General features: G+C 33.6%; 1 protein-coding gene across 7 annotated transcripts in view; it reads right to left on the bottom strand.

Moving 5' to 3' along the window:
* Positions 1-23,237, bottom strand: part of Klc (kinesin light chain) — a 394,284-nt gene that overhangs the window by 323,364 nt on the left and 47,683 nt on the right. Inside the window, exon 1 of one of the 7 annotated variants that reach the window (XM_075377624.1) lies at positions 2,585-2,812. The exons of the other annotated variants lie outside the window; for them this stretch is intronic. The gene's annotated coding sequence lies outside the window, so the exon portion shown is untranslated. Of the gene's footprint in view, positions 1-2,584; positions 2,813-23,237 lie in introns of those variants that run through there. 7 annotated transcript variants of the gene reach the window in all.

The raw sequence follows: 23,237 nt of genomic DNA, 5'->3' as shown, positions 1-23,237 counted from the left end.
TACGAACTTAATATAGTTAGTTGGTGTAGATTTAAAAAATAAGTATAAAAAAGAATGTATACGCAAAAAATAATATTCGCTATAAAAAACTAACGGCGATAAAAAATAAAGATTACAGAATAAATAACGTTTATGCGGTAATGGGGGTATTTAATATATACATAAAGTAACAGATTTTTAGTACTCTGAAAACATTTCATTTCACCAAACGTTCAAATTTTCATTTAAATACTCTGCATTTTTCACTTTTCGTTGAATTCAACATCAGAACGATTTAAATCTGAATAGATTTATAACAAAAATCAGTACCGAAGGTTAATATAATAGATTAGAACGTTATTTAACAATGCCGGCCAGAATGATATGTACGAGCGATAACAAATTGATAACGGACCAAAATAACATCACGTTAAAAAAGTAAATTTTAATTCGTAAATCAAACTGGAATGATAATTCTATTGTTCTCCTTATTATATCTGTACCCCTGATGGGAATTTAACGACTCAGAGGGTGAGGTGAAAGGATCTGCTTATTTGAAAAAGTAGTGTCGAGTTAAAACTTAGATGCGCTAAAGGATTCGACGATTTCAACGAGCGTACAATCCGCTACGCGCATCAGTCGGTAGTTTCCGAACATAAGGAAAGCAAAATCGTATGCGTTATGGCTCGAGCGAAATTTAGATTTTACATTACGAAGTACACACCTAGAACAGGCTATCAAGGTCCAACTTTTCAATAGGACGGCGGCCTCCACGTTCCCCCGACCTCGCACCCTGCGACTTTTTTCGTGTTCGCATCGCAGAGGCGATCGCATTAAATTAAATCATCCGACGTTACAACGTGTACGGCAGGAATTCGACTACAGGCTCGACGCGTGTCGTGCGACACATACGTCTGTGTCGTGTAATACGCATGTCTCGTCCTGAACTAAATGTAATACAGGAACGTTTTACAATGCGATTACGAACCGTGAATTTAATTTGGAAGATGGATTCAAACCGATCAAGATAAAACAGCGTATTTTCAAAACGAACAAATTTTATATAACCACCGTATCTGGAGCGACGGTCGTGGAATGAAATTTAAATGTACGTCATCACGTAATTAAATTTGAATATCGCTAATTCTAGAGGGTTCGTGACGGCACTTTTAACAGCTTCAAAGTTGTATTTCAAAAAATTATTTTCATTATACACTAAATTACAGAATCGGCGACTGTAAAAAATTTCCAAACAACAATTTGAGAATTACAATTGCCGGCAGATCAGCCGTACTTAATTTCACCTCGAGCTCGTAAATACGTGTAGGCGATTCAAGTACGACCGTTCAAACCGTCCGAAGGACTTGCCATGCATGCTTGGTTTGCTCTAACAATGAGCTTATTATGGGGGATAAACGTTTTTTTTTCATACGCAGAAGAAAATACAAGTGCAGACCGGTCACAATTTATCTCGTTCGACATAAAAAGAGCCTTTTCCAAGTTTTAGTCGCGCGATGATAATGATGAACTACATTTTTTGAATCCGCAAAGTGATTATACAAAACCAGAGCAATAAAATAAAATATTGAAGTTAATGCACGAATTAATTGCGATCTTTATCAAGAGTAGAAAAAAAAAAAATATATATATATATATATATATATATATATAAAGAAAAAACGATGGGCTATTATAAAGAGTTAAATCTTAAAAACGAATATAACATATAATCGCATAATTTAATGCCCACAAAAGATCCTAACTACACGTTAACACAACATCGAACAAGTTCCTTGTTTCTTTTAAACCTCTTTGTATTATTAAGTTTAAAAAACACAACCGATAGCTTAGCTTAATAATGTAAACCGCACTGCAGTTGAAATGCGCTTCGGTTTTTTATGCGGTATTTAAATTGCACTAACGCTACTTCTTCCGAAACGATCTTAACCGGTTTTAACTACAATAATAAACAATTATTAAGCAAAAGAAAAAATGCATTTAAAATAAAAAACATATCAAACAAAGAACGAAAATAAAATCGACTTACTAATCGACATACCAATTTTACATCTTTTCATACGAGCGCAAATTATTTATTAAAATCAAATAGATGTAACCGCAAAATACTTAAAATATAAATGTTATTATAAAGATGCTATCAAAAATTCATATCTACCGGAAAAAAGATATAGAATTTCTACTGAATTCTATAAGCTTACTATTATGAAAAATAACACGCTAGCCCGATAGGGTTACGTTATAGATTTAAATTGATAATTTAATATTATAAAATACATATTAGTCGTATATACAAATGGAAAACCGAATCCGTAAACGTAAATTATACAATAATATAAAAAATAGAACGGAAAACAAACCGCATATGGTAAAATAATTATTCATGATTTATGTAGACGTGGAAATGAAACACTGGCAAGACGTAAAAAAAACATTAAAATTAAAACAATAAAATTAACACGCATCCATAACCACAAAATACAAACAGAAATAAAGATTAAAACGATGTGTGTGTGTGTGTGTGTGTGTGTGTGTGTGAGTGTGTATGTATTACAGTATTTTTAAAAAAATTAAATAAAAATAATACCTATTCTTAAAAACGTATCCACGACCCCGAGTAAATAAATAAATAAATATTACAAAGAAACAAATAATAACACACCGATAAACGACACTATTTATTATAACAAATTAAAAACAAACAAAAAAAAAAAATTAAAAATAAGACACGGTTCTACGAGAAAACATTGTACAGCTCCACAAGTCAATACCAACTCCACGAACAGACTGATGGTGTCGTCACCTCGCAACGCAACACAGACGAAGGTACACGAACTCGTAAACCTTCGTACAATGCGGCACGAAATTTCACGAAGCTATGTCTCCCACCACCAGCAAATAAAAAAAAAAAAAAGAGTAGGTTTACCCGACTATGACTCATACACACGTACACTGTTGTATCGACTATTTTATTATTCATATACAGTACCGCACTTAATATTTTATTTATGCAACGTAATAAATTATTTTACTATAAGTCAAAATAACTTCGATTCATAAACTATTAAATTAATTTAAAAAAATTAACGAAAAAATCTAATTAGACAATAAAACAGTTAATTACGTAAGAAACGTATTGTTGTCTTCACGACTACCACCACCCTTGCCGCGTATTAAATCACATTTTTTTATAGCTAACAATTCTGACCTTGTTAAACGAACGAGTAACTATGATGACTACAACGATAAAATAGTATTACCGAAGCGTATTTGTCTAATTGTTTTCATAAAACAATTCGTACAATTTTATTTATAAATACAAAAAAAAACCGACCGGATTTAAACCTTTTTCTTCTAATCGTACGGGATTCATAACAAGAAAAAATCCTAAGTCAACGATAACGCAAAAATAACTGGTTAAAAATAATTTAATATTCTTGAAAAAGTTGATTTTTAAAAAACACGGTTTATCATTAAATACAACCGATATTACGTATTTATTGAATAGCTTTTAATTTACTTTTCGGTCGGTCCGAATGTCTAGCCTGGAACCCGGGGTCCGCTTAAACCCCGAAGCCTGCCTTAGGATCGCAGAGCTCGCTTCGCTCTCCATCCCGTCTAGCCAGAGGGCGTCGCCACCCGGAGCCGCAATTAAAGAACTTAGCCTTTATAGAAACACGAAAAAGAAACTAATTTACAAAAGACAAAACAGTAGTAGCTAGTAACCGAAATATACCGGTCTTTGACGATGAAAAATTCTTCATTTATTTCTGTCGCAACAGTGACAAAAATATAAGTAAAAGGTTAAATATTTTTTTCGATCGGATAATGAAAGGTCGTCGTAAATTAGGAACTGCTTTGTTTCCTTCAATTTTTAGAAAGATTAAGCGTAAATGAATATACACTTTCAAACCGAGCCTTAATAAAATCGAAAAGCGGTTTTCTTTCTTGGCATCGTTTATTTTCTTCGCTAAGACGATATGAATTCTCCAGGAAGAGGTCCGAACTGCCGATCGATGCCATCAGTATTTTCTAACTAGAACAGTGCGACCCGAGTTATCCCAAGAAATCAATTCGGAAGTACCGGAAAATTTTTCACGTCTGCCTGACGAACCCTTTCCAAAGCAGGCTACACGAGTCGTAAGTCCCCAGAACCATATGTAGGATCTGAAAACAAGAACTTAACTACTATCCGATTAATTTCTTTTAACTTTTACTACTACTTTTAACCGAAGAAAGACGGGATTTAATAAAAATCAGGAATAAAATTAAAACAAATTCGCTCGATCAATAAAGCTTTATTACGATAATATTTTAACACAAACCACCGTTACTTTACTTTACCGTCAGTCAAATACGATTTCTTTCTCAAAAATGTTTTTAATAAAGCGCGTGCTGAAAGAGAAACGATTCAGTGAAATTATTAAACGATAATTTAATATTAATAAAGAAAATAACTTTCTATTCGCACAACAGTGGTTCGACTGCAGAGAAAATCATAAAAAGATAATAAACATTAGAAGCGATACAATTTACAGTTTCACACGACAGGAACTTAAGGAAAGAAAAAAACGTAATTATTTAATTATCTCTTTAATCGAATCATAATAGTAAGACAGAAAGAAAAGAGAAAAAAGAAGAAAGAAGAGAAAAAGAAAGTAAAATTAGACGGTTACTATTTGAGCGATATATATTAGGGGTAAAATAACTTTATATCAGATACCTTAGATTCTACTCGCAAATCTTTATTAAACAGATTTAATGGAGAAAAAAAAATGGAGCTGCAAGGGGAACCAAAGGAAATACCTAAAAAGGAGACATAAACTAGCATATAAAATAATAAATTAAGCTAGGCGAGTAGAGGGTTTCAGACAAAAAAAAAAACAGGTAGAAGGAGAGAGAATAACGTATGCGATTAAGAAAAACACCGCAAAACAATTAGCGTTTTACGAGTGGTTTAGCCACAACTAAAAAGGTGTAAAGAATCTTCATTAATGTGAAATAAATAACACCCACCCTTGCTTAATTGAATTAGGGGTATACAACCCGTTATCGCACGACACAAAGAGGAAGGATCGTTAATTTGTTACTCTACACGATCTTTTTTACGATTGTGATGCACTGAAAAGCACATCTCAAGCGCCGACAGCCTCAGATGTGCTTTCTCTAATAGTAACGATATTCACCGTACAGCCCGTCTCATAAAAGTATATGTACACAATAAAAATATCACTATTTGGGCTAAAAAATCGCCTACATTTCACCATCTTGGCATCCAGACATTCAACCGTACGTTTGGGTCGATGAAGTCATACAAAAAAATAAGCAACGGGGCACGCAGTTTCCCTCTTCTCTTTTCGGACGACTCAAAACGAGATACTTGTAATTTTTAAGAACGACTAAACGGGTCAAGTCAATGAAACTTAGCGACTTCACAGTAGAATCTAAGGTGTAGCGATAGCTTTGAAGCGAATAAAACAAATACTGCATCTAGGTAGTTATCGTATCCGGAAAAACTGAACGTACAACTACGGGTAGTCATAATTATAGTGCGGCAATCACTATCTTTCAAGTCGCAACTTGCCGGTTGTTCTCTCAACCTTCTACCTCGCACTGCCACACCCTTCATGTCATTCTTAGCTCAGCACGGAGCCTCAGCGCAACAGGAACAGCCTTCTATTGTTCTAGAACGCTCATCTTATTTTAATTATCCTTTTTTTTAACGCTGACGAAGAGCAGACCGATTTTAAGTTAGTCGTAGCCACGGCGATGTTTATAACGCTTCGTCAGAGGAAAAACTGCATCCCAAAAAAAGCCATAAAAATTAACACGAATAAGGAGCTACTAAGATTTGAAAATGGAAATGTTCTATCGTCTAGGGAAAAAACGAATTTTTTTAAGATTCGTTGGTGACCCACGTTTTCCGAGTCGGTCGGATTACACTCGATTTTGGTGTCGATCGTTCTACTGAGAGTAAAACGATTAACTTTTTTACGACAGGATTATCGCTAAAGCGAATAATCGGATACAATTCCCACAGAAAAAGCGAGAAATAAATAAGGCTAAGGCACAGACGTTTAACTACGCAGACAGTAACAGACAGACACCACGGCGATACGAGGATGAATTATATTAACCCTGAAGGGTACGCCGATCCTTAATATACAACCTATTTGTAACGGGGATGAAGCATTTACCAGTGCAAGCGCTGAGCGGCTGGAAGTGTCTATGATGCCGGGATACGGCGGCGAAGCCCGGTTAGATCCGTTAACTCGCAGTACAACATCTCAACGCGCTTATCGGGGGACTCCGGGTACGGGATTTCACCCCGGATAATAACACCGTTCAAACCTTCTGGCAACGCGTTAACAGCAACATTTTATTCGTCTACACGCCAAAGAAAGATTCATCGTAGGAAGATGCTTTGGCCAAATCAAGCGACGCTTTCCAGTACTGGCGAATCGCATTTGAGTATCTATCAAGAAAGCACCAAAAATTGTAGTTTGTTGTACTGTATTATATAATGTAAAAAAACGATCGAATGGCAATTTTGACTTTGAAAATAACGCGGTAATAAAACGGTGAATATAATGAACAGGAAAATGAAAATGAAGGAACAAAGATTCGAGGCGAACAAAAGAGTTTTTATTAAATACACATTAATTAACTATTTTCGATCGTTGTATTTAGTAAACTCGTACTTTTCGGTTCAAAAATGTAATAAAGATGTAACACGCTAATAATAATAACGACAAAGGAGGCGCTTTAGTGTGTGCATATGAACTTACGTACAGTGAATGTACTTCACACTGTACGTGCACCCGCATGCGCATATGCACAGACACTTACTTGACTTTTTTGATAAAAGGTTTTATTTTAACTAAAGAGGACAAAAATTCTCCCAAATGTTCGTCAATTACTTTGTTAACACAAAACTTATCAAAAATACCAAAATAAAAAATCTGATGTGGACAACACATGAAAAGTACATTTATTTCTAACCGATACTTTTTCATTATTTTTTTTTGTTTTTGTTATTGAATTATTATTCACCGTAAAAATGTTTTTACAATCACCGGTTAATAATTATTAATAAATCAATATATTTAAATTAAAAAAAAATAAAAATAAAAAAAGGAGATAAAGTCCGAGTCGAACCGATGTGCCTTCCCCTAAGATCCAAATATTTCACTAATTAAAATTCTATTTGGCTATAACTCTAGAACCGACGAAAATAAGTACCGCTTATAAATATCGATGAAATGCTCTCGATGAGGGCTTATTATTCGGTTAAAAAAAGACCAGAATCCAAATTTTTGGGGATTTTGGGCTTTTTTGAAACCTTTGGTTCAGTCGATTGCAAACAAAAAGGGAGGTGCACAACTAGATGTTCCGACAGTCCTAAATCCAAAATTTCAACATCCTACGGCAAATCAATCGTTATGCGCGACACATATGTACGTAAAGACGTCGCACCGAAATAGTCAAAATGGATAGTTCCGTTGAAATCTGAAAATCAAAATTTTGCGCGATCGGAATACTTCCTTTACTTCGTACAATGAAGTAAAAAGAAAACGAATAAAAAACAACGGGAAACAAAACGATCAAATTTAAAGATCGGGAAATATATTTTTTATTAACACGGGGTAAATAAGAAAATCCGGTTTTCACCAAAGCGTCCGGAAGTATTTCCAGTCAAATACTACTGACAAAGTGGAGTATTAATTACCGTTAACTATTAACTACCGTTACGGAAAAACGAAGTTGTAACTGCAGGGGATAATTGTAACTTATTTTTATATACACCGACTTAAAAATGCCGCAGCGATAGGTTCCTGCTCCTTTTCATTCGATTTACAATATATACGCATACAACAAATGTACCTTGAATTTTTATAATTACGGGTTACTACTAACAATCGACTAGATTCCTCCCTAAACGATCTGTTAAATAGATAAATTAAGTCGATTATAGTTAACTTCACGTTGGGGGGGGGGGGGGAACGGGATGTGCAAACTCAATTTAATGAATCTACTTAAAATTAAATTCTACTTTCATCTTTTTTTTTCTTTTCTTACGCGAGTTTTTTTTTAGAAATAAAAAAAATAGCGATACAAATGACAATTTTCTTCGCCTTTATATTTTTAAATAGTTTTTTTTTTACGAAGTATTCCCTAAGATATCGTCCCTGATACCCTCTTAAGGTGCATTAGTTTAACGAGTACATTTAAGAACGGTTTTTTCTTTTTAAACGCCCTTAACATATCACGTAAACGACTCGCCTGCCGATTACTTCGGTTAAAAAAATAAAATAAACTCAGAAATATGATAAAATAAAATATCAGAAATTCACCTCGAAAATAGAATAGTTATACATTTTAATATATATTACTTACCGAATCGAAGACGTGCATTTAACGGATAGTCGGCAGCTTTCGTATTACCCGTCATAGCGATACGATTACGACGCGTACAAAATAATTTAGATGCAAGAAGTACCAGAATCGCTTTCTCTAAAAATAATTTTGTTTACCGTACAACCAGTCCTATTGATGAACAGAGTGAAGGTGTCGTATGCGAGACAAAATATCACCCGCGATTCCGTACGTTTGGCGTGCTGATTGGTATATTCGGCGAAAAAGGCGACGGGAAACCCCCTCTATTTCTCAACTTTAGAAAACCAGTCATCGGAATGCTATCGTACAATCCTTACCCCGTAAGTCGATCGCAAAGCTATATTTTAACACGAATGCGCATTCGAAATAGTCTTCTATCCACCCTCTCTCTTCTACAGTCAGGAGTCTTATTAATAACACGTTTTGCATCGGTAATGGGCTAACAAGCTGCATATACAATCGCTTCATAAATAAGGGTCGCTACTGCATATGACAAAGCTGTACTACAATGTGTGAAGATTAATGAAAAATCAAACGAATTAAGGATAAAATAAAAACTTATTACCTTACGACTTACATATCCTCCTTTATCTATCGAGAATTATTCTCGAGGAAAAATACAATCAAAAACCTAACTAGAATAAATGTGAAAAAAAAACAGCTGAAGCTCTTTATTTTAATCCATTATAAAATGTCATTACTAAAATATCTAAAAATTACATTTTAGATTTTTAACGGAAAAAATTTAATTAATTTTAAAAGTTTACAAATTCCCTTATTTCTGCGATTAAGGTTGACGATTAATTTCATCCGGATAACACAAAATTCACATAAATATAATCCGATAGTTATATATATATATATATAATAAATTTATATTTAAATAATAAATAAATAATAATAAAATTAAATAAATACAATTTTTTTAAATTTATATTTTATATATAATAAAATACTTATCCTTTATGAATTATAATTGCCACCTCCAATCCTAATAAAACCAAATTTATAGAAAAAATAAACACCCGATTTAAAAAAAGTTCTTAAAATTTAAAACCGTTAACTTTCTGTCTACTACGTGACAGACAGACAGACAGACAGACAGACAGACACAGACACACAGACAGACAACGTATATTTAACATTTTAAGCTCCTATATTGTATTTTGTTAGCTCATTTTTTATTGTTTAACTATGTTAACGTAAATTTTAATTTGTAAATAAACAATACTAGACAAAGAATTAAACCATACCGTAGTCACATATTATGACTTCATATCTAATACTGAAAAGTGAGCCTTCATGGATGAGATTAATATTAATCATGTCTGTGCAGATCAAAACATGTAACTAAAAACACAGCTAAGTTGTTTGTATTAATCGTTGGAATTAATACAGGAGGATGATATGTACGAGTGTAAATGAAGTGTAGTCTTGTACATTCTCAGTTCGACCGTTCCTGAGATGTGTGGTTAATTGAAACCCGACCGCCAAAGAACACCGATATCCACGATCTAGTATTCAAGTCCGTGTAAAAATAGCTGGCTTTACTAGGACTTGAACGCTGGAACTCTCGACTTCCAAATCGGCTGATTTGGGAAGACGCGTTCACCACTAGACCAACCCGGAGGGTTGATAATCAATCACTAATTGTTCGGTAGTTCACGGAAGGTTTTGCCATTTGGTGTACCTATGTTATGGCGTGAACCGAAGGATCATGTAACCGACTGTTACTTTCGTTTAAAAAGTTCGTCTGGAATTTCTAAAAAAAACCTAAACGTACTGTAAAATATCCTCCATTGCAATCCGCAATCAAGCTGTACCTCACAGTGAAATTATTCCAGTTCCTGTGAATATATATTTCGAAAGCAGCGATGAAGAAATCGGGCAGTACTGAAGAAAACAACGATTTTGAATTTGAATTATCTTCCACTCACAAGGTGAATAAAATGACTCGGTTAGAGATTTAAATTTATCAAAACGTCAAGCTGAACTGTTAGGCTGAAGACTGCAAGGTTGGAATTTACTTTAAAAAAATACAAAAATGTCGGGTTTTCGAAGCCGACAAAAAGAACTTTCTCAGTACTTTATCGATGAAAATAATTTGGTTTAGTGCACAAATATTGTTGCGCTTAGGGAAAGTTCATAAACCTGAGGACTGGCGGCTTTTCACAGATTGTTCACTGACGTAATGCAGACCGGTAGCGTGCCTACAGATCGAAGGTAGTAGCCATTTTAAAACCAGGGAAACCAGCAAACTTACCTATGGGCTACTGGCCTATAGTATTGCCATCAGTGACATATAAATTACTTTCTAAAAAGTATTAAATTGAGATGAGACAACGTAGGTCTGACTATTTCACGACAGATTATTTATGTAAAATGTAACAATTAAATTCATATGTGTTGCACACGTTGAAGTAAAATGAGTTGCACAAAGAGGACATAATGAGTAATATAATGATCAGACTAGATAGCTTTAGAAGAATTCACACAAGACTCATCTCTATTAAATACTAAGAGAGAGAAAGCGACATTACAACATACTCTAAAATTATATTTATCGTTTTGCTAGGAAAGATTTAAAAAATTGTAGTAAAGTTTTATGTTAAAACTTACCAGTGACTGTGAAATAATTATTTGCAAATCAACAAGCCACAAGCTTACCTGAAGAAGCAAAAATATAACACTAAAATTAATACTGATAAACATAACTTTTGTTTCCTACACGAGATAAATGATTTTAATCTAGTTTCCGATGCTGAAAATGAACATGAACTCAGAATATTTATATCACTCACCACTTTTGAAATCCTTTAACATTTTTATTAAAAGACTTAACAAGGTTAATTAAATGACTTGGTTTGGAATTTAAATTTATCAAAAATCAAGCTGAACTGTTAGGATTAAACTGCAAGACTGGAATTTACTTTAAAAAAATACAAAAATTTCAGGCTTTCGAAGCCGACAAAAAAAACTTTCTCAGTACTTTATCGATGAAAATATTTTGGTTTATTGCACAAATATTAATGAGCTGATGTTGCACTTAGGACAAGTTCATAAACCTGAGGACTGGCGGCTTTTCATAGATTCGTCCAAGTATAGTTTAAAAGTGGTTCTACTACACAACGGTAACAAATATCCTTCGATACCGATCGCTTAAGGTATTAATTTTAAAGAAACATAAGATGTGATGAAAGACGTTCTTGAAAAAATATATTATAAAAAACATAGCGGAACATACGTGGTGATTTGAAAGTTATAGCTATTTTGTTGCGTGTGCAGTTAGGGTATACTAAGTACATGTGTTTTCTTTGCGAACGCAACAGCCGAGCTAGGGATAAACATTATTTTACCATAGAATGGAAGAAACGAGACAACTTAACTCAAAACGGGAAAAATATTATTCACGAACCCAAAAAATATTTTTACCCCCTTTCCATATCAAGCTAGGACTAATGAAAAAATTTGTAAAAGCAATGTTCCGGATTTTTGTACATCAGGTAGAAAAAAAAATCAAGTCTTTAATATATGTGTGTGTTTGTGTCAAAAAAGGAGAATATAAATCGATACGGGTAAATAAAAAAAATAAACCATCAATAAACGTTTTACATGTAGATGTATAATATCACATCCCAGAAAAAATACATATCATTCGGAAGCGATAATGTATTTCACTTTATTATTATTTAACCGCAATTTGAATGAGAGTTAAAGCGGTTAACACAAACAGAAACAAAATTTCTTAATATTGAGATATTAAGATATTGCCTTTAAGATAATAATATTGCCATAATATTAAGACAAATAATTTTTTTATTTATTTTTTATTAATTCACCATATAAGATCGAAGCTTGTGCACGGGAATATGAAATGGACATTTTTTATCGTACGAAAAATGCCGTGTCTGACTCCGATTCGAACCGGGATCTACCATTCCGCCGCGGAGATCAGCAGTGGACGTAATTTCCGACGTAGGTTTTTTGCGACTACCAGATTAAAATTTATAGTTGAAATAAACATACTACGAAATCTCAGTCGAAATAGCAAGAGGGAATCTCAATAATGAATCGATAAATCCTTCAGAAGGACCGGTGACATTCTGAGAGGAACCAAGTCTTTCTTCGAGCACCTCGTTTTTGAAGTTTTTCAGCAAGAAAAACAATATTTTTCAACGATATATTTAACGATTAAATCATATATCTTTCTCTAAGTCTGTTCTCATCGTTTGGAGTACGTAAAAGAATATTAAAAATAAATATCAGGCGGCAGGGGGGTTTATCCAGACGCGACTCTGCGGATCATCCTTTCGCACTTAAACGACTCTTTTTAATATCCTTGCTTCCTTATTTCGCGGAAATTATCTGTTTTTTAGACCTACTCGGGAACTATTTACAAAATATCTGTCCGGCGGTCGCACGATTAGACAGAAGGGTGGGTTCTAGGCTCGAATAAATTTTTATTTCAATAATCCGAAAGATTTATTTCTAACATCGAGTAAACTGAAAACTTTGCAAGATAATTCTACAGTACACCTCGAGCGAAATAATAATCCGCTATGCGCGGGTCGGTGCGCACAGATAAGGAGAGAGAAATACTGCTTTCACTATAAGTGATGGCGTCACCAACTACGAACCCACCGTTATTAAGAGCTATTGATATTATCGGACCGCAAATTTAATCGCTTCTACACCCGGTAAATCGACTTACCGGTCCAAATGTAGCGTTATTTTTAAAAATTTATTTATTAATAATAAATCGATCTTATAAAGAAGTCTCGATATATATGTGTGTTATAAATAACTATTATACGGCGCACTGATCTACGTACGTATTGTAGGATGATCAGAGGTAAACTTTATTACTGCAAAATCTCTTTTAAATGCCTTTATTTTATCATAAATCGCACCCCAGTTTCCAAATAAATCTGTAGGCTATCGCAAGCTCGAACGTTTCTCTGTATAAGAGAGGTTTAAACAGTTTACTGAAATAAATTAAGGACTCGTTTAAAATAACAATGTTTACGTTCATAATTAGTTTAGCTAATTTAAAACGTATTCTGATTAGACAGTATTACATATCCGATCTGAAAGAACGGGAATACAGAGGAGTACTTTCTTGACGGTAAACGGTCTCTGATCTTTATCTTCCTTAAAAGAAGTTTTTACGATATCGTTAATACAGTAAGGTTATATTCGGATCTTTTATAATCGATTACGAACGACGATTTCTTTTTGTATTTTAAAGTGAAATAAATTAAAATAATTATTTATTATTGTGTAAAAAAATAATTTTCACTTTGTTAATTCAATTTCGCGAAAGGATTAAATTCGTTAAATTCAGTATATATTAAAATTTGCAAAAAAATAAATATATACGGCTACATATATATTCAGATTCTTTTTTGAATTTCGACTTTTTGAGTCGGCCGTCCATATTAAAAGCAGATTTTTATATATCTTCTTTAAAAAAGAAAAAAAAATTAGATATAAAAACCGCAATTTTGTTTCTTTTTTCAAAGGAGTTTATACTTTTTCATCTTTAGCTATATAGTTAGTTATACGGTATAGCTTTCGACATCCAAGGGAAAACACGATCAAATTTTGCAGATCGTGAAACATTTAATACTTTATATCTCGATTTGATTAATACGTATGAAATCGATTTATCCAAAAACTTTAAAAATGTCTTGCGCAAGTACAAAATAAGATCAATATCAATAGACAGTTTTAAAGAAGTGAAGCATCGATATATTCAAAATAATTTTTTTTTTTTAAATAACAACAGTTTACGCTTCCCGCTATTATTCTAGAAATAACAGTACAGTTAAAATGCAATCCGATATGTAAAACAGTAGAACCGAATAGCGTGAAAATGTAAAATCACTGCTATTGTTATTTGTCACTAAATTTTCTTAAACATAAAAACAGAACTTTAAACGACCGGGAAAAAAATTACATTAAATGTCAAAAAAAATAGACGAAAGTAACAAACGATAAAAGACAACAGCGCGACTAAAAGGTTTTCTTTAAAAAACGAAAGAACTTGTTTTGTGAAAAATGAAGAACCGGGCTACGAATAATAAATTACTATGACGTTGGTACCGATCGAGTTACCCCTTCGTTCTTATTCTATCGGTCTACAAACATAATCTGGAGAAAGGAAACAAACAAGTCGACGGCTTTACATCTCCCTTTCGATTATTGACCCTTGCCGTAATCCTTAGCGACCTATTTATTCCGCGTACACATACACGCTGCACACTATCGATAACTGAAAATCGGATCCGGTAGAAAAATAAGAAACGAAATGTACAAAATAAAAGATATACAGACGAATATCGGGCGATGATGAAGGGGGGGGGGAGAAGGTTGAAAATGAAAAAAGAAAAGTTCGGCTTAGCGTCGGTTTTGAGTGTGGAATACACATTTACTGTAAACACGTCCAATCTTTAATCGTCTTAATTGTTTCACAGATATATATATATATATATGTTTTTTTTTTCAATCAATTCTTTTATGAACCATAATCCTCTGTACCAATACAACAATTTGACAAAATAATCAAACGCATTACAAAAGTTTATGATTATAAAAGTTTAAACCTGCATACCAGACGAATAAAATACACCTAACAAGTAATAAATGTAATAATCCTTCTTATGTATACAATTTGAGTGGTATTTATAAAATCGAATGTAATGATAGTAACCGTATTTATACTGGTAAAAGCATTACATCTTTTAAAACCAGATTCACGGAACATTGTAGAAGTTATAATAAAGTAAACCGGGTTTTTCGAATGTATCAGATCATTTGATTAAAAACAAGCACACAATATCATATATTCAGACAAATTTAAAAATATATAATAAACTAACCTAAGTTCATTATATATTAATATAATAGTAGATATTAAAAAATCCAACACGGGTATGAATAATAAGGGTTATGACATTTTAGAAAGGTATTTATACGCGTATATAAACATAAGAATAAATTTAATACGATCAACCTTCAGACAGATTATGAAGACGATGTTATTATAAAGACTGCACCGCTATTATCTGTTTTCCAACTAGGTTCCCGAAGTAAACGCAGAACATTCTTCCGATTTAAAATCGTGGTTGGCTGGCTCTCGAGTACGGACACAGTTTGCGCAGGTAGGAAGGGAGCCCCCGACAGTCTTTAACGTTAATGTTCCTCTTCGCTACAGCGGGAACCCTGCCGGCCTCCCTGGCGCGAGTGGTGACGTCTCGACCGTTCATCCGAAGGACCCGAGTTCGAATCCCGGTCGGGCATAACATTTTCACACGCTACAAAAATTTTCATTCGTCTCATCCTTTTAAGTAATACCTAACGGTGGTCCAGGAGGTTAAAAAAAAAACTATCGGTCGTAAAAGAGAAAATCAATTTTCAAGGAAGCCTTAGATGTTTACGGTTTATTATCAAAGATACGGGGTTCAAACGGGGAAAAAACTATATATAATATAAAAATTTTAATAAAAAAATTAGGAAATCGGGAACCGATTTAAGAGCTCTATTAACGAGTACCGTAACCGCAGACCGATAATTTACACGGACAATCGTATGTAAACGCCGATCGTACCAAACCGATATCGTGGAGTGACGGCTTTGACCGCATCCTTGCCGCTCCGATTTCTTAAGGCGAGCGTGACGCTAAATAATCATGACGAAAATAGTTTAGTGAAGAACGCGCTTCTTATTTTTAAATCTGGTACCGAAACAGGAAAATACCGTGACGATAATGAGTTCTGTTACTTACGAGCGGCGGGTAAAACGATCCTCTATCCCGCGAAAAGCAGCCGTGATGATCGATCGGCTTATACAAAACAACTTGTCATTTACGAGTACAATGTTGACATCAGAATCGTATGGTTTATAAAACCGCATAAACCGCGCGTTAAATTGTTTAAAATCGATTCGGTTTTAGCCGAGAAAAGTCAGCCCTTTGAGATCGCCTGCTTATTCTCCGGAATTAAATCGGATTGAAAAAATTTGGGCGGTTTTAAGAGAGTACGTAGCGAACATATAATTTTAATATTAACGAGCGATTTCAATTACAAACGCGGAATAGAAATCAGGGTGCGACCGTGTCAAAAAAATAAAAACATCTTATTTATTACCGTAAATGGCGATAGCGATTTAAGCGTTGATATAGGCGACGATGACTTATCGGGAAATGAAAGATTACGATTTGATTTGGTAGTAAACAGTTCAGATCAACAAGCTTTACGCCGGAGTACTGTCGTTTCTATATCGCATCGACTTTTAATTTGAATTAGCGCAGCCGCAATTACATTTTGTGAAAGATAAACCCGGACAAATATAAACATTAAACTGTTCCGCTTCGGTTTTAATTTCCGAAGGACATTTTAAATGAAATTTATAACTCTTCAAGGAGCATTAAACCGTTCCCGACAGGCTATAAGTTTAGTTTCTAAAACGAACCTTGCTAAATAAGTAGGCGATGTTATGAAAACTTTTATTTTATGTACGTCGAGCTGACTTCTAATCGGTTGTAAGATCCGTTTCATCGAAGGAATGTAATCCGATCAACGATATGAACGTTTTTGGAACGTACTAGTTTTTAAGGCATATACATACAATGAACCCTTAAAATCGTTTAAAATATTACACTTGAAATCTAGATGGCCATTTTGATTTGAGATTAGATATTATTGGTCCTCTAACATCGTTATTAAAATTAAGTTTCACGAAGACGTAATTCCTCGTTCGATTTTTAAAAATAAAGTAATTTTTTGAGCGGTTTCCAAGCGTTGTCGCAATTCTGATTTTTTTACGAGCCCGATACTAATTTTAAACTTCTAAATATTATTATTATTTCCAATTTCCTAGTCTTACGCTTTCAGTAAAATCTTTTATTAGCGATTTTCTCGTTTACGAATTCATTTCAATAATCTTCAGGGTAGCTAGAGTTATCTATTTACTTATTATATTACGGATACGATTATTTCTATGTAAATTACAACGTTGATTTTTTTTAGGCTTTTTAAGTTTCAGTTACCTAATTACCGACCTCGAATTTAACGGTTTTTAAAAAATAATAAAAATTTCCGTAAAATCAAATGTCCCGGCATCTGGTAATACGGCGATATTAGAAAGATAATACGAAAAAAATTCTATTTGCGTAACGGTGGGAAAAAAATAATATAAACTGTTAAAGCGCGACTAATTTTAGCGTTTATGAAGTAAACGTAGAATTTTATATAGCTAAAACAAGCAAGAGACTTAAAAAACCGGCTAATAATACATATAATAAGAGTTTTCCAGAGATTTCATTAACCGTGCCGCAACTATACCGTTAATGAAGCGGTACAACGGCAAAACAATTAGTATAATACAGCCTCCAGGATTAACAGAGATATAAAAATAAAATTAGAAATACAGTAGGTAAAAAAAACAAAAAAACAAAAAACGACAAAAGAGACAAAGAAAAAAATATAAAACACCGAATACGAATACAATTTCCTGTATAATAAGTAGATACACTGTCGACTGCAAAGTTAGAAAAAAAAAATTAAATAAAGACAAGAAACGACCGAAAAGAAAAAAAAGAAAACGCAATACTTAAATAAAAAGCCTTAACGTTCGTACAAGACGAAGCACTTTTCTAAGACGGATTGATCCTTTTTCATTAATACAAAGGGCACTACTACTACTACTACTACAACACCGATCTAAAGTAATTAATTATTTTATGAGGACGTACTGAAGCGATTTCTATAGCTGTATAATTAAGCATCCACAATAACATTTCCTCTCCCGTTCACAACTCGTTCACTCACTTTCTCGCTCACTCTCTCTCTCTCTCTCGCGATCCATCTTCTATAAAAGATCTAACCGCTTAACAAGAGGATCAGGATTTAATTTTTAATTAGTAATTTCAACAACTAATCAGACGTAACGCGATTAACCTTAAAATAATAGGAAACGTAAATTTAATTTAATAAACTTTATAAAGTTAAAAAAGAAGCGAAGAAAAAAGGTTTCGATTACGTGTAGTCGATGAATAATATTAAATGAAAAGCATCGACGATTACGAATAATTATCATTATCGACGACGACGATGATAATTAGAAATATTCTAGCGGCCTTCAGTATTTTGCCGATAATTTTGAAGCTTAATAACACCGTTTCATATCGTAGCGATAAACAAAAATAAACCGTGTTATACATACAACTCGCATTTTTATATATATATAAAAAAAATCTGCTTATTTATACTTGTTCTATCGTTCAAAAACCTCTACTCGAGTAAATTTAAAGAGGACGCTTAAGCTGCCGTTTTTAAACGACTCGACTCCGACCGTTGAAAACATCGAACCGGAGGCCTTTTCGATCAAATCCCCCGACCGGAAAATGTTTAAAAGTATTTTGAATCTGCAACGGCCAGCGCTTTCCTGTTCCTAGTTAGACGATTAAATTTTTAACGTAAATTATAGGTAAAATTATTTTCGTCCCGCACGGATAAATCGCCGCTATTTAGCCGAAGTTCGCACCACGATGTACAGCTTCTATCCGTTTACCGCAAAATACATTGCGCGTAAAGAAATCTTCAACGTGTACGATCGATTTGTAAACTCCTGTATAATAAAACGATGCGCGTCAAAGAAAAAACAAATTGCAACCGGTCACGTCGAAAAATTAAAAAAAAAAATCCGAAATGAATTCGTTAAAAATGTAAAAACACGCGGAAAGAGAATAACGAGGGTTATCGTCGTGCAAATCTTCCCCGTTTTGCAAGTTAACGAAAAAACATTATAACCGATTTACATTATAAAGATCGGTTTGTAATACGATGGAGGTAGAATGCGTTTGTTGAACGAACAGTTTTAATCGATTTATGTCATTACATTTCGAAGGATAAATACGAAACTCGAAAACAGTTAGCCGAATTCGAAGCCCCCTGAATATACAATAAGCACTGAAATAAAAAGAACTTATATAAATCATCAATAATATTAAAATTAATAAGATAAGTAAATATAAATCGGAAACCGATTCGTAAGTTTAATATCACAGTGTTCCTGGATTAAACAAAAATTCAAGACTATCAAACACGCGATCGACCACTCAAGGCAAATGACCAGACACGCTCGCACTTCGCTACTTGAAGGAACGATATCCTTACCGCAGTCTTTCAGCCTCAGGCTGGTTCGCTATCTTCAAGAACCAGATCTGCCAGCCCCGAAGATCCTTGAAAAGGGATGCGGCGCCCCTTGGTTACGCGAAACCGGGTTAAAAAAGCCGCATTTAATGCGTACTTTAACGGTAAAGATGTTGAACGAAACGGATGATATATATACTCCGCTCAACCCCGGTGGTGATTTTAAACGATACACGATGTATCAAACGCGTGTCACGACCGACTACGGTATATTAGCGACCCGAGTACCTATTTTTATACCGGCTTTTTCTCTTTCTGTATTTATATAATACGTCATTTAAAAGCTATTATTTATAGTAACACGACTTTTAACCGCAAACGAATATAAATTATTTCTTTAGCTACAGAAAAACGACGCACCGTGAATTTTATTATCGGCCGCAAGTTATTAAAAAAGCAAGGTACATACCCCTCAAACAAGAAAAAAAATAATTCGTCAAATAATTACCGGCAAAAAAACCGGTTCGGTTTATTACAGAAGGGGTGCAAAGGCTGAAGTCGAACAAACGTAGAGCGAATGCGTTTTAACTCTCGTACCTCGACGTCACGAACCGTGACACACACCGCGCCACTTGACGCCATCTTGTTCACGATATCCGCGACGGTCCAGGATTATGAGTTTCGACGGATGCAAAAAGGTGTAACGTGGATCTTTTTAATATCGCCTAACGAAAGAAGAAACAATAGAAGGTTCGAAACAAGTAAAAGTACATTCAAAAAAACGTATGAAGAATCGATTCAAAAAAGAAGGCGAAAACCCGAAAAATAGCGGATTTATCGGCACAAATTATAATCTCCCGCAAGAGAGCGTCGATTTGAAATTGAAAATATTCAGTCGTAGATATAAGGGAGATCGTTAAAAAAAACACGAATGAAAATTAACGTTAATTTCAGATGTCTATAATTTACGTTCGATATCGATTTGGCTGATATTCAGAATATATATTAATTACGCGAAAATAAATATTTTTGCAAAAAATGGAGCGGCTAGGTGGCGCCGGGGTTGAAATATTTAGAAAAATTGTATTTATGGACCGATTTGGCTTACATTCAGAATACACGTTACGAGTTACGCGAAAAGAAAAGTTTTTGCAAATTTAACTCAATTTAAATTTAACTCATTACGTGGTATCCGAATTAAAAATTTATCAAGGGCGTAAAGTTATACGATCCTTAGCCGGCTTTAAAAATTAAACTTTAATTAAATATTTTACAAACGTAGCTCTAATTAATATCATAAATTGGCTAATTTAACGATCACAATGCAAACGATCTACCCCTGCTCGCATAAGTAAAAAAGTAAAACGACATAATACACGTAACACGTTTAATTATTATAAAATACCAAATTAAACGATCGAGATTTCTCTTTTATAAGTAAACATATATACTACGTCAAATACACGCTACAATCTTCAATGCGGTTAAATATGAATCGATGTTGAACTGTGTTTTAACGTTAGTTGCGCAGAATTCAGGCAAATTAATACAAACGCCGTACCTCCGTGACCATTTATCTAATTTCAGACCCACCAGGGATCGCTGAACTGAAATTATCGTATAAGTCGAGTGCGCTGTGGATTCCGGAATGAATTATCTCGATACGACTTAACGTATACTTTATTCGACGCGAATAAATTTTAAATTTAGTTACGAGTAGTTTTTTCGTAAAAATAAGTGATAATTCGAACTATTACTTCGTACTTATAATCGATACGAATAAACGTTTTTACGAAATAAATGACGTAAATTAATTTTGCGGAAACGTAATTTTAACACCTTCGTATTCTTTTAGTATCCATGTAGACGACTAAGCTTACTCGCTTAATGATTATCAAGATAACGAGTGAAGAATTTCCGTTAATTTTCACAAAAAAAAAACTTTGTGAAGTAGCATGAAAATCAGATGCAATTTAGAATTAAGGGGAAAATACCTAAATAATTTACATTAGGTAGCTTTAAATGAATATATAATGTTTTATCGATGAAATAAACGATTCATATTCATAACGAAAATATAGTCGGATCGATAGTACGACACGAATACAAAATATAGTTTATTATGTCGATAAAGACGAACAATTCAGTTACGGGGTAAGTTTTCACTACTCCTACGTCATAGAGATTAAATCGAAGGAAGCAATCGAAATCTTCAATAGAACTATCCGATACAATTCATACGTTTTAATTACCGGGAAAAAATATTAAATTTAAAGCGCTGACAAAGCTGCGAAATTTCGTGAGATGGAACTCAATTTATTTCCTGCGTACTATATAATTTTACAAGCGAAAGAAAAAAATAATTACAATTTTGTATAATTAAGTAATTATACAAAAATAGTGTTCTGAAAGTATCGAATGATGCGACATTCACAGAATTCAGAACGAGACATTTTTTTTGAAAATTCTAACAGGCGATAGGTATTTGGTTTTTCCAAATTTCCACACTGTATTTCCCCATACACAAATTTTGCGCTTATTCGATAACTTTCTGAAAAACGAAACTTTTCAAGCAAAAAAAATATACAAAAACAAACACCCCGGCATAAAAAAAACTTTATAAAATTCTGAAGCAAATAAAATTCTTTCGGCTAAAATTAATTCGTTTTCAACCGATCGTTAAGGATCGCGTTATTAGATTTGCTAGGGCCCCTTTATTTCCATCGTTATTTGCCTTTTTATGCGATTCCGACTGTCCTGCCGACTAATAGAAAATGGCAGTTCGGGCACCACAGATGGAGCCAAGGTTATGCGACCCGATTCTCACGGCATTCGGAAAAAATAAAAAATACGAGAGAGGGGAAGAGTGAGGGATGATCAGCCCGCAGGGGAGTCCCCTAATTTTGATAGTTTAGTCCTTCCTTGGACGCAAGTTCCTAGAGCAATTTGAATAAAGGACATTGCGTCATCATCAAAAACTAGTTTATAAAATATTACAAATCGGTCCCCATTAACCTTATTTGTATTGAATTTTTTTTATTCACCTGATTTGAAACCGTGTAAAAATTAAAAATATTGACCGTTTAAAATTTAAAATAATTAACTTTAAAAACGATTACTAAATTTCTGATGTCGTGATAGCCAGGGTACTTGTATGGATTTTCTTCATATCTTCTGGTTTTCGTACACATATTTATTATACGAGTTAAATATGAGTTTTACTGTTTTTATTCCGAAATTAATTTTTTTTCAAATTCATTACTTATCAACCACAGGGATAATCGTACAAATATTTTATAATTATTATAACCCAGGTCATCGATTAACGTAAAAAACATTCTTGATAAGTGTTTATACACGCAAAAATAAAAAACCGCACTATTTTGATTTAAATTAAAAACAAATTACCGATTCTATTTTTCTTTTATAATAATATGCAAAAACAGAGGAAAATGAAAATTATTAACAGAAGTTCCATTCTAAGTATAAAATAAACGGTAGAACACGAAATGAACTTGATAGAAGAGAGATGAGAGAAGAAGGAAGGAAGGAAGGAAGAATGAAAGTAATCGCAAATAAATAAGATCAAAATAAAAGGAAAGAAAAGTATCGGTCATCCGTACAACAGAATACTTTATACTATTATATTAAGGGGATTTAAAAAAACTACCCGTTTCTTCGCGTAACTGA

Source organism: Lycorma delicatula, chromosome 10 (genome assembly GCF_047948215.1).
Source record: "Lycorma delicatula isolate Av1 chromosome 10, ASM4794821v1, whole genome shotgun sequence".
Lineage (NCBI taxonomy): Eukaryota > Metazoa > Arthropoda > Insecta > Hemiptera > Fulgoridae > Lycorma > Lycorma delicatula.
Note: the sequence above shows the minus strand (reverse complement) of the source record. Positions and strands in the feature narration are given on the sequence as shown.